The sequence below is a fragment of the Mustela nivalis genome (genome assembly GCF_964662115.1).
Source record: "Mustela nivalis genome assembly, chromosome: 13".
NCBI lineage: Eukaryota > Metazoa > Chordata > Mammalia > Carnivora > Mustelidae > Mustela > Mustela nivalis.
In genome coordinates, this window is record NC_139032.1 from 57,022,890 (window position 1) to 57,035,785 (window position 12,896).

The 12,896-nt window shown below is 43.8% G+C and overlaps 1 long non-coding RNA gene across 1 annotated transcript; it reads left to right on the top strand.

The window, feature by feature from the left end:
* Positions 1–207: 207 nt before the first annotated feature.
* On the top strand, positions 208–4,558 carry LOC309846053. The gene is made up of 2 exons (XR_014301711.1): positions 208–2,849; positions 3,060–4,558. It is a non-coding gene; the product is annotated as an uncharacterized lncRNA (long non-coding RNA).
* Positions 4,559–12,896: the final 8,338 nt, after the last annotated feature.

A 12,896-nucleotide genomic window follows, 5' to 3' on the forward strand; every position in this document is an offset into this window, starting at 1 on the left:
GTGAATGTGAGGAAGCTGGAGACCAGTCAGGTGAGATGATGTGGCTTGGACCACAGAGACAGCAGTGGAGTTGATGAGAAGCAGATTTTTCGATTTTATTTATTTTATAAATAATATACATTATACATTAATATATATTTCACATACATTTTATATAGGTATATACATTATATATATTTATATATTATATTTATATACATGTATTTTATATACTTATATGTTATATATAAATATATATATTTAGCAGCTAGATTTATTTTATTTTATTTTTAAAGATTTTATTTACTTATTTGACAGAGAGAAATCACAAGTAGACGGAGAGGCAGGCAGAAAGAGAGAGAGGGAAGCAGGCTCCCTGCTGAGCAGAGAGCCCGATACGGGACTCGATCCCAGGACCCTGAGATCATGATCTGAGCTGAAGGCAGCGGCTTAACCCACTGAGCCACCCAGGCACCTGCTAGATTTCTTTTAAAGATTTTATTTATTTGACACAGAGAGAGAGAGCAACAGCAAGAACAGAAGCGGGGGGAGTGGAAGAGGGAGAAGCAGGCTTCCCGTGGAGCTGGGTGAGCCGAAGGCAGATGCTTAATGAGTGAGCCACACAGGCTCCCACACAGACTCACTGCCCCAGCAGGGGTACAGTGAGATTTTAGATATATTTTGTAATCTACCTAACAGGAAATGCTGATGGTTTGGATGTGGGATGTGAGAGAAAAAGATGAGTTAAGGATGACTCCAGGGTTTTTGGCCTGAGCAACTGGAAGACTGAAACATCATTGAAAGAAATAAAAAGTGGTTGGGGGGCACCTGGGTGGCTCAGTGGGTTAAAGCCTCTGCCTTCGGCTCAGGTCATGATCCCAGAGTCCTGGGATTGAGCCCCACATCGGGCTCTCTGCTCAACAGGGAGCCTGTTTCTTCCTTTCTCTCTGCCTGCCTCTCTGCCTACTTGTGATCTCTATCAAATGAATAAATATAAATCTTTATAAATAAAAAAAAAAAAGAAAGAAAGAAAGTGGTCGGGGAAGGGCAGGTTTGTAGCCATGGTGGAAATTCACTGGTTAGAGGCTTGAATGAACTTTCTGGGGTCAAGGAAATGTTCTATGCCTTATCTGGAGAACTGTTGTCTGTGTATATATATATATATGTATATATATATACACATTGTGAAAACAAAATGAACTGAATATCTGACAGCTGTGAATTATTTTACATAAATTATATCTAAACACAGCCCCACTGGAATTTACCAACTATTAATATGAGGAAGACTTAAAAAAAATATGTTTTTTTTGTTTTTTAATAGTCTTTATACCCAACATGGGGCTTGAACTCATGACACCAAGATCAAGAGTTGCATGTTCTTCTAACTGAGCCAGCCAGGTACCCTAAAAGGATTTTACTGGGGGTGCCTGGGTGGCTCAGTCAGTTAAGCGGCTGTCATTGGCTCAGGTCATGATCCCAGGGCCACAGGATCAAGTCTTGCATTGGGCTCTGAGCTCAGCGGGGAGTCTGCTTCTCCCTTTCCCTCGGCCTACCGCTCTATGTACTTGTGCTATTTCTGTGTATATAATAAATAATAAATAAATTTTTAAAATAATATATAAATAAATAATAAATAAATAAAATCTTGAAATAAATAAATAAAATCTTGAGAAAAATTAAAAAGAAATAAAAGTTACACATGTGTGGGAGTGCCATCCATCTGGATGCTATTCAGATTCAAGGCTGTTTTGGGGGTGATCCTCCCATCTATTTAATGGGGTCTCTGCATCTCCCTAAGCCTCTTCATCTACATCAGCTTTTTACTCTTTTTTTTTTTTTTTAAGATTTTATTATTTTGAGAGAGAGAAGGAACCAGGGGAGGGGCAGAGGGAGAGGGAGAAGCAGACTCTCTGTTGAGCATAGTGCCCAACTGGAGCTTGATCCTAGGACCCTGAGATTGTGACCTGAGCCAAAATCAAGAGTCAGAAGCTTAACTGGCAGATTCATCCAGGCACCCCATATCACTTTTTAAAGACTTGATAATCAAGAAAACAAGCCCTGATTTGTAGCATTTGCTGATTTTTGTGACATAAATAGCCCCACCACATCTATTTCAAATTATAGGACACATCAAGCTATATCAAGTTATAATATAATCCTGGTGATGATAAAGTGAGGTAAGAGAGAATACAGATTCCAGTGCAGGCAAGTTTCTTTGCCCAGTGAACCTCAGTTTCCTCATCTGTAAAATGAAATGATAATAACAAATGCTTCCTCTAGAGAGCTATTGTGAAAATTTATTTATTTATTTATCTATCTATTTATTTATTTTTAACGATTTTATTTAGGAACGCCTGGGTGGCTCAGTTGGTTAGGCGGCTGCCTTCGGCTCAGGTCATGATCCCAGTGTCCTGGGATCGAGTCCCACATCAGGCTCCTTGCTCAGCAGGGAGCCTGCTTCTCCCTCTGCCTCTGCCTGCCATTCTGTCTGCCTGCGCTCGCTCTCTCTCCCTCTCTCTGACAAATAAATAAAATCTTAAAAAAAAAAATAAAGATTTTATTTATTTATTTGACAGACAGAGATCACAAGTAGGCAGAGAGGCAGGCAGAGAGAGAGGGGGAAGCAGTCTCCCTGCTGAGCAGAGAGCCCGAATCGGGTCTCAATCCTAGGACCCTGGGATCATGACCTGAGGCGAAGGCAGAGGCTTTAACCCACTGAGCCACCCAGGTACCCCCTGTTGTGAAAATTTAATGCATTGATGTATGAAAAGCACTCAGAGCACAGCCCGGCATTACATACCTTTTAACTGTTACTAGCTCTACTTTTTTTTTTTTTCTTTAAGATTTTATTTGACAGGGACGCCTGGGTGGCTCAGTTGGTTAAGCAGCTGCCTTCGGCTCAGGTCATGATCCCATCGTCCTGGGATCGGGCTCCTTGCTCAGCAGGGAGCCTGCTTCTCCCTCTGCCTCTGCCTGCCATTCTGTCTGCCTGTGCTCGCTCTCTCCCCCTCTCTCTCTCTGATAAATAAATAAAATCTTTTAAAAAAAAAAAGATTTTATTTGACAGAGATCACAAGTAGGCAGAAAGACAGGCAGGGAGAGAGGAGGAAGCAGGCTCCTCACGGAGCACAAAGCCTGATGTGGGGCTCAGTCCCAGGATCCTGAGATCATGACCTGAGCCGAAGGCAGTGGCTTAACCCACTGAACCATCCAGGCGCCCCAGCTCTACTCTTGATTAATTTGTGTGACTTTAAGCAAAACCCTTCCTCTCTCTAGATATTAGTTCCTTTATTTGTAAAACAAAGAGATCTATTATATATAGTCTTTGAAGTCCCTTCAGCTCTAGAAATCTTAGGGCCACCCATGACTCTAGTTAAAGAGAAATCTCAGCCTCCCTTTCTGCATTTTTATTTTTGTTTTAAGATTTCATTTATCTGAGACAGAGAGAGTGAACCAGAGAGGGAGAGCATAGTGGGGCGGAGGGGCAGAGGGAAAGGGAGAAGCCGGCTCCCCACTGAGCAGAGAGCCCCATGCAGGGCTCAATCCCAGAGCCCCAGGACCACGACCCAAGCCAAAGGCAGACGCCGAACCAACTGAGCCATCTAGGCATCCCATCTGGTTTTTAAGCAGCTTTTCCTGAAATAAAAGGTATAAGGCACCTGAGTGGTGCAAGAGACAGCCAGGTGAATTCTGTCCAAAATAAATTCAGACCAATGTGTAGAGTTAAAGTAAATGGTCAACCTTGGTCTTAGCAGGGGAAAATTTCTTCAGGGGGAAGTTTCCAGCATCTGGGACTTCTTCACTCTAACTGGCAGCTCCAGGTGCTGGTCAGTTCTTGCTGTCACATTTGTATGCCTGCCAGGTACCTTTGTTTAAGAACTTCCTGATTCTCACCTGCTAAAGAGGTGCTAAGGGAAATGTCTTATCTTTGGATTTTGTTTGTTTTAATGGAAAGAAACAGAAATAGAAAGGAAACAAATACAGAGAGAGACTATATATATAGAAACAGATTAAAAGAAATAGTGAAATGGAGAAAAAAGCAGTAGGAGAAAATTTCTCTGCATTTTCCTTTAAAAAAAAAAAATATGAAGGGGTGCCTGGGTGGCTCAGTGGGTTAAAGCCTCTGCCTTCGCCTCAGGTCATGATCCGAGGGTCCTGGGATCCAGCCTTGAAACAGGCTTTCTGCTCAGCAGGGAGCCTGCTTCTCTGCCTACTTGTAATCTCTCTCTCTCTGTCAAATAAATAAGTTTAAAAAAAAAAAGAAAAGAAAACAGAAAACTTAAAATATATATATACGGAATTTGTGTATCATCCTTGCACAGGGGCCATGCTCATCTTCTCTGTATCATTCCAATTTTAGTATATGTGATGCCAAAGTGAGCACTCCTTCCCCCCCACCAAAGACTTTATTTAGGGGTGCCTGGATGGCTCAGTTTTTTGTTAAGCGTCTGCCTTTGGCTCAGGTCATGATCCCAGGGTCTTGGGATCGAGCCCCACATCGGGCTCCCTGCTCAGTGAGAAGCCTACTTCCTTTCCCACTCCCCTTGCTGTGTCTCTGTCAAATACATATATAAAATCTTTTTAAAATTTTTTTTTAAAAAAAGGACTTTATTTTGAGAGAGAGAGGATGTGAAGGGGGAAGGGGCAGAGGGAGAGGGAGAAGACTCTCATGCTGACTCCATGCTGAGTGCAGAGCCCCACGCGGGGCTCAATCACAACCAAGATCATGACCTGAGCCAAGATCAAGAGCCTAACACTTAACTGAGCTGATTCCTCTCATAACTCTAGAGAATTTCTTGAAAGACTGTTTGAAGTAAATATATCCAGGGGTGCCTGGGCAGTTCAGTGGGTTAAAGCCTCTGCCTTCAGCTCAGGTCATGATCTCAGGGTCCTGGGATAGAGCCCCGCATCTGGCGCTCTGCTCAGCGGGGAGCCTGCTTCCCCCTCTTTCTCTGCCTGCCTCTCTGCCTACTTGTGATCTCTGTCAAATAAATAAATAAAATCTTAATATATATATATATATATATATATATATATGCAGCATAGATGGAGGCATTTCTTGACTTTTTCCCTACCAACTCCTAAGTCTGGGGTAACCCCCCAACCCTTATACCCAAATGCTCAATGCAATAATTCTACGTAATTTTCCATTCAGGTCCATGTTTTCCTGGTTGAATTCTGCAGCTACACTTATCACCTTAGAACCAAAGATTTGGAGAGATGAAAGTGACCCCAGAGCACCTCTTCACTCCCTGTAGTATTTTAAGATTATTTATTTATTTATCTATCAGAGAGAGACAGAGACAGAGAGAATGGCAGGCAGAGGGAGAGGCAGGCAGAGGGAGAAGTAGGCTCCTCATTGAACAAAAAGCCTGACGTGATGGGACTCAATCTCAGGACGCTGGGATCATGACCCAAGCCAAGGGCAGAAACCTAAACAACAGAGCCACCCAGGTGTACCTCCTATAGTATTTTTTTTAAATATTTAATTTATTTATTTGACAGAGAGAGATCACAAATAGACAGAAAGGCAGGCAGAGAGAGGGAGGGAAGCAGGCTCCCTGCTGAGCAGAGAGCCCCATGTGCGACTCGATCCCAGGACCCTGAGATCATGACCTGAGCCTAAGGCAGTGGCTTAACCCACTGAGCCACCCAGGCGCCTACTATATAGTATTTTATATATGAAGAAAATGAGGCTCAGAAAGGTTGGGTTACCTGTCAAGGTCCAATGGACAAGTGACAGAGCTAGATTAGGTGGTGAATCATATATCTCTGTGGAATCTGTCCCCTCTTTTCAGGGTTCCAACAAGAAAGGAATAACTGAAGAGGTTTTCATTTTGTTTTGTTTTCTGAAGAGAGTTGAACAAAAGAAAGGCAACTAGAGGTGATGTAGTATCCCAGGGCTAGTAACCTTGGGGAAATGTAATCACTGCACAGTATATGGGAAGGGATACCTGATAGAGGTCTGCAGGGACCCTGCTTTTAGGAGGTGGACTGTGTAGTGGAGAATAAACACTCTCACATCCCTCTCCTTCTTCCTCCTTGTCTCCATTGGCTGAACATAATCAAAAGCTAGGGACAAGGAACGCTGTTACTAAGAGACCAGACAGAAGCACTCCTTAGTGCTTCTGAGATTGAGGGGTACAGGAAAGCATGTCTCTCATCATTTTATTTACTGGAATTTTTCTTTTTTCTTTCTTAAGATCTTATTTATTTATTTGTCAGAGAGAACCAGAGAGTGTACAAGCAGGGGGAGCAGCAGGCAGAAGGAGAAGCAGGCTCCCTGCTGAGCAAGGAGTCCCTATGCAGGACTTGATCCCAGGACCCTGAGATAATGGCCTGAGCCAAAGGCAGACATTTAACCAACTGAGCCACCCAGGCATCCCTGGAATTTTAAAATAATGCTGTTTATGACCCCTTAATTTGGCCTCAAAGTGTGCAATACAGCAAACCATCAGGAACATAGGATAAAACAGGAGTCGAGAAAGCTAGAAGTTGGGCTCCTGCTCAGCGGGGAGTCTGCTTCTCCTTCTCCCTCTGCCACTTCCCCCACTGGGGTTCTTGCTCTCTCAAATAAATAAATAAATGATCTCCCTCTCCCTCTGCCCACCCCCTCGTGCTCTCTCTCTCAAATAAATAAATACAATTAAAAAATAAAAAATAATTTATAAAAGCTCAGTTCCTGACCTTTAGGAGCCTGAATCTAATCTTACAGAGAGAGTCCTGACCATAGATGACTGCTTTTAGAGAGCTAGAACATGCATGGAAGTCTTCGCTAAGAGCACAACTTTATGGAGAATCAGAAGTGATGCAAACTATAGGAGGCTGGAGTCTCTGTTCTGGGACCCGTAAGGCGATAGGTTGGTGGAACTTCAGGGAAGCCTGAGGAATCCTCCCGTCAGAATAAAGTTACCTGTCCAGGGATTTCCAGACTTCATGGTTCCCTTTGGCTGTATCTTGTCTCCTCCTCCCCCCGCCCCCCAAACCTTCTTCCCTGAAGCTAAAGGAGTCTGGGCTGGAGTCAAGACTCTGAGAAGCCAGTTAAGCCAGTTCCTACAGGCCTGAACATGCCCTGCTGAGGAAGAGCCCCTGCAGAAAACTGCTGTCCCCAGCTGTAGCCACAGCCAGCTACAGAAGGTGAGACCTGGACTGGGAAAAGAACTCAGGAAAAACACAAACACAAATCAGCACCTATGCCAAACACAGGTGGACCCAACCTGGACCTGTAGATGCCCAGTGGGACAAAGCTGGTGCTGGTCACTCCCTGACCCTCATCAGCAATAATGTATGAGAAGTATGAGTACCAAAGTCCGCTGTCTGTCTGTATTTCTTTCTTTCTTTCAGATTTTATGTATCTGTTTGACAGACAGAGATCACAAGTAGGCAGAGAGGCAGGCAGAGAGAGAGGAGGGAAGTAGACTCCCCGCTGAGCAGAGAGCCGGATGCAGGGCTCCATCCCAGGACCCTGGGATCATGACCTGAGCTGAAGGCAGAGGCTTTAACCCACTAAGCCACCCAGGCTCAGAGAAACGTCTTTCTCTAATTCTCCCAGCTCAGCTCTTAGCAGAGTCTGTAGTGTTATCTGAGAAGCTACCTCTCCATCATTTCTCAGAGAGCTCAGAGCTCTCTCCAGCGTTGCTTAGCCACCTGTGTATTGGGGGAAGGGCCACACATGGATTCTGACTTTAGCATGGGCAGTCTGGCTAAGCCTCTCACCTCTCTGGTTAAAAGGGGAAGCTGCAACCAGAAGGGATACAGAAGCCCATGGTTCCTGCTTAGGTAAAAGCCTGGCTGGATGCTTGAGGAGTTGAAGTTTTTTGTCGAAGTGAACACCAGCTAGTCCCCATGCTCCTGGCTGCCCCACAGTAACAATTACTTGGACTGAGCTTAAGTGAGGGAGATCTGCTACATCCCTGGGACTGTGAAATCTCAACAGATGGCTCAGGCTGTTGGGAGCCATGGGAAAGCTTTATAGTTGTGCACTATTTCAAAGCATCTTCATATCCCTTATCTGTGAAGAGAGATTCAAACAGCTTACAGCCAACGAGCTGGTTAATCATTAGAGACAGGATTTAACTAAGAACAATGACCTCAGATCCAGCGCTCTTCCTCCAAGCTGCCTCCTACCTAACTTTAATCCATGTATGCCTTTTATCCAGGTCATGATCCTAGGTCCTAGGATTGAGCCCCACATCAGGCTCTCTGCTCAGCGGGGATCCTGTTTCTCCCTCTCCCTCTGCCTGTGCTCTGTCAAAATAAAAAAATGTTAAAAAAAAATAAGCCACAAACACATATACACACACTTTTTAGAAGTTGAGTGCATATCATTTTGTAAATAATCTGTTCATAAATGTAAAGGGGAGGTTGGTTCAAGGACTGCTACTCTGAAAAGTTCATTATAGCAAACCCATCCCCAAACAAACAACAAAACCCTCCTTCAAGACTGGTATTAAAGCTCTGTCTGCCCCTTCTCTTTCCCTCCTCAAAAATCATGTATTGTGTGCGTCTTTGCTCACACCATACTGCGTTTAGGTGGCAATGCTATCTCCAGAGTTCGGGAACTAAGTTCTGGCTCCCCCTACTGGGTGGATGATGGATTCACTAGCTCAAAGGAGAATTTACCCAGTCTCCCTAGAAGTTTCTGGGTTTCTTGGGAAAATCCTGTATTTGCATGTAATGGCATGCTCATTATACCATTAATACGTTCCTCTACCACTGTATTTTCTTAGAGATGATAGATCTGTGTTTGTTTAAATCAAGTTTGGTTTTCTAGCAGGAACACTTCTTAGGTACTTCTATTAAGTTTGTGTCACAAGGGCACCTGGATGGCTCAGTAGGTAGAATGTGTGACTCTTGATCTCAGGGTCATAGGTTCAAGTGCCATACTGGGTATAGAGATTACTTAAAAATATAATCTTAGGGTGCTTGGGTGGCTCAGTGGGTTAAGCCGCTGCCTTCGGCTCAGGTCATGATCTCAGGGTCCTGGGATCGAGTCCCGCGTCGGGCTCTCTGCTCAGCAGGGAGCCTGCTTCCCTCTCTCTCTCTCTCTGCCTGCCTCTCTGTCTACTGTGATCTCTGTCAAATAAATAAATAATCTTTAAAAAAAATTTAAAAATATATATATAATCTTAAAAACAAACTTCCTGTTGCAACCCAGCAGGAGGCATATAATAGCTAGTGGTCTTTTTGTGATGAGCTTGACCTGCAAAAAATTTTTTTTAAGATTTCTTTCTTTGTCAGAGAGAGAGGTCACAAGTAGGCAGAGAGGCAGGCAGGGTGGGGTGGGGGGAGCAGACTCCCCGCTGAGTGGAGAGCCTGATGTGGCCCTTGATCCCAGGACCCTGATATCACGACCTGAGCCAGGGGCAGAGGTTTAACCCACTGGGCCACCCAGGCCCCCCTGCAGATATTTTAAGTAGGCTCCACATCCAGTGTGAGCCCCACATGGGGCTTTAACTCACAACCCTGATTTAAAGACCTGAGCTGAGATCAAGAGTTGGATGCTTGGGGTGCCTGGGTGGCTCAGTCTGTTAAATGACTGATTCTTGATTTTGACTTAGGTCATGATCTTATGGCTGTAGGATTGAGGCCTGCATCGGCCTCCCTGCTTGGTGAGGAGTCTGCTTGAGATTCTCTCTCCCTCACTATGCTGCTTCCCCTGCTCACATGTGTGTGCCTTCTCTCTAATAAATAAATCTTTAAAAAAAAAAAAAAGAGTTGATGTTTAACCAAGCCACCCAGGCACCTGATGACCTGCAAATACTTTACATTTTCTTTTCCTTTTTAATTTTCATTTAACCATTTCCTTATTAACAGACTTAGGATACTTCCAGGTGTTGTTTTTTTTTTTTGTAATTAATGCCATGACAAACCATCCTGATACATCTATATTTGCATGCTTGCCTAAAACATTTCCTAAAATTCCCAGAAGTGAAACTGCTGGGTCAATAATCAATAATTTTTCAACACAATAAATCTATTTCGATAGGCTAAGGGTTCCTAATAAAGTCCAGAGGCACCAGTTAGATTAACCGGTAGCCTAGAAACAATAAAGTCAATGCCAGCTTTATCTAATGACTCATGCATCCTCCATCCTTGACTCATGCATGCATCCTTGATCTTGGGGATCTTTTCTCACACTCTGGGTAGTAACTAGGTCTGCACAGGCAGGTACAAGGCAGATCCTACAGTAGAGCAAATTTAGGTATGACAGGCCTTAGTTAGATCTATTATCTTCTACAATCCAGGGGGAATGCAGATAGCTGTATGTGTTACTGGCCAATAAACTCAGGATAGGAAAGCATCCTGACTCTATAGTCTGTACTGTGAAAAGATGACCTTGAGTAAAAGTTAAAAATATTCAGACAGTTTGAAATAGGTAGGAAAAAAGAACCAGCGGTGAGCAGTTTGGGGATTACTGCCTTGGCCCTAGAAGGAATGGATCTTCCAGGCAGAATCAATTCAAGTGTGGTTCTGGGCTTTTTCTTTTCTTTACTTTTCTTTCTTTCTTTCTTTTTTTTAAGATTTTATTTATTTATTTGACAGATAGAGATCACAAGTAGGCAGAAAGGCAGGCAGAGAGTGAGGAGTTAGCAGGCTCCCTGCCAAGCAGAGAGCCTGATGTGGGGCTTGATCCCAAGACCCTGGGATCATGACCTGGGCTGAAGGCACAGGCTTTAACCCACTGAGCCACCCAGGCTCCCCTTTCTTTTTTTTTTTTTTTAAGTTTTATTTATTTATTTGACAGAGAGAGGCACAGCGAGAGGGAACACAAGCAAGGGGAGTGGGAGAGGGAAAGCAGGCTTCCCACTGAGCAAGGAAGCTGACTCAGGGCTCGATACCAGGATCTTAGGATCATGACCTGAGCTGAAGGCAGACTCTTAACAAACTGAGCCACCAAAGCGCCGCCTGGGCTTTAATTTTTCTTTTACAAGTCTTAGCACTATTATGTGAGTACTGTTCATCTTTGTATTATCAGAAAATTTCTTCTGTGGGCTACTGGTGTTCCTTTGCTTAAAGAAATATCACCCCAATCTCCACTTCTCTCCACATTATCTTCTTTGTGTATTCCTGTATGTCCTTTCCTTTACTTTTTTTTTTTTTTTGAGATTTATTTATTTGAGAGCCCCTGAGTGGCTCAGTTGTTAAGTCTCTGCCTTCAGCTCAGATCATGACCCCAGGGTCGTGGGACTGAGACCCACATCAGACTCTCCGTTTGGCAGGAAGCCTGCTTTTCCCTCTCTCTCTGCTTCTGCTCCCTCTTGCTGTGTCTCTGTCAAATAAATAAAAAAATCTTAAAAAAAAAAAAAAAGATTTATTCATTTGAGATAGAGAAAGCGAGCACACATGCAAGAGAGGGACACCCTCATTGCAGTTAGGGCCTACCCTAACCCAATATGACTCCATCTTGATTCTTACCTTAGTTACATCTACAATTCCAAATAAGCCACATTCTGAAGTTCCAGGTAGACTTGAATTTTGGAGAGACACTATTCAACCCACAATTCTCAATGTTTTATTGTAAGTCACTAGGAAAGTAAGAAATTTAACAAGCCCTGCTATAATATTTACCTGCTTTGAGGACAAACGGCTTGAGGAGAGGGATTGCTTCCTATTCTTCTGAGACTTGCCTGCACTAGAATAGTTGTGGATGTTAAAGACCCAGGAAATCATCTAATGTCTAATCTCAACTCTTCTCATGGTAGAAGACGAAAAAACAATCTAAAGAGAGGAAAAAACCTGTTCAGTCATGGCCACAAGCAGCTGCAGTAGAACTAGAAAAGAACCCATACTTTTCCCTTTTGGTTCACACTTACCTGAGAGGTTGGTCAGCACTTGCAGGGGTGGGGTGGATTCCCCTTGCGGAATAGCAAGATTATCTCTAATCGGTGGTAGACTACACCTCTTCCCCAGCTGCGGGTGGAGTGGGGGAGGATCTAATGGGGAAAACTAAAACATGGTGGTTGACACAATAATCTTTCGTGTTTTAAGCAAAAGATCCTAGAGGAGCAGAGTGCGCGTGGTGGTGGTGAAGATGGAAGGATGTTTCTTACATAAGCAGTGCACTGCCTCCACACCTCAGGCCATGGTACAATGTTATCTGCAATAGGCAAATGGCCTTGACCCTGGAGCCTCATTATTATTTCCAGTCCTCTGGTTAGGCTGCCACCAGTTAAGGAAAAAAGTAGCTACAAGTGAGGGAAGTTTGTTTTCTTTTTTTTTTTTTTTAAGATTTTATTTATTTATTTGATAGAGAGAGATCACAAGTAGGCAGAGAGGCAGGGAGAGAGAGAGAGAGAGAAGCAGGCTCCCCGCTGAGCAGAGAGGCCGATGCGGGACTCGATCCCAGGACCCTGAGATCATGACCTGAGCTGAAGGCAGCGGCTTAACCCACTGAGCCACCCAGGCGCCCCGGGAAGTTTGTTTTCTTTAAGACTGAAGTTGAGCATTTGTTTTCTTCCTGTCCATAGCACTAGGGATGTTAATTACAGCTCTGAGTGGTGCTTAACAAAATGCAGTAAACATGTGACTCTGAGCTCAGTTAATGAGTATTATTATCCTTTAAAAATTCTGACTTCGGCAATTACACACTAATCAAGAGGAGTGTTCCAATGTGAGGCTCAACCCAGCAGGAATTTGAGAGGACAGCTCACAGCCCTGTCTTGGAGAGCTGAATCATAACAGGGCTTATAGCCCCATTTGGAGCAGCTTGGTTCACACCTTTCTCTCTAGTGGTAGCATAGAAACAAATTCCTCACGTTTCTTTGGATTATTCCTTGAAAGAGTTGAAGTAAGGGCAGAAGAACCAAGCTAAGAAACCCACACTTTCTTGTTTTCATTGGTGGTTCCAGACTTAGTATATGTCTCTACCTTCAAAGCTTCAAGCCATCTCAGCTCACTATCATGAAATGAGA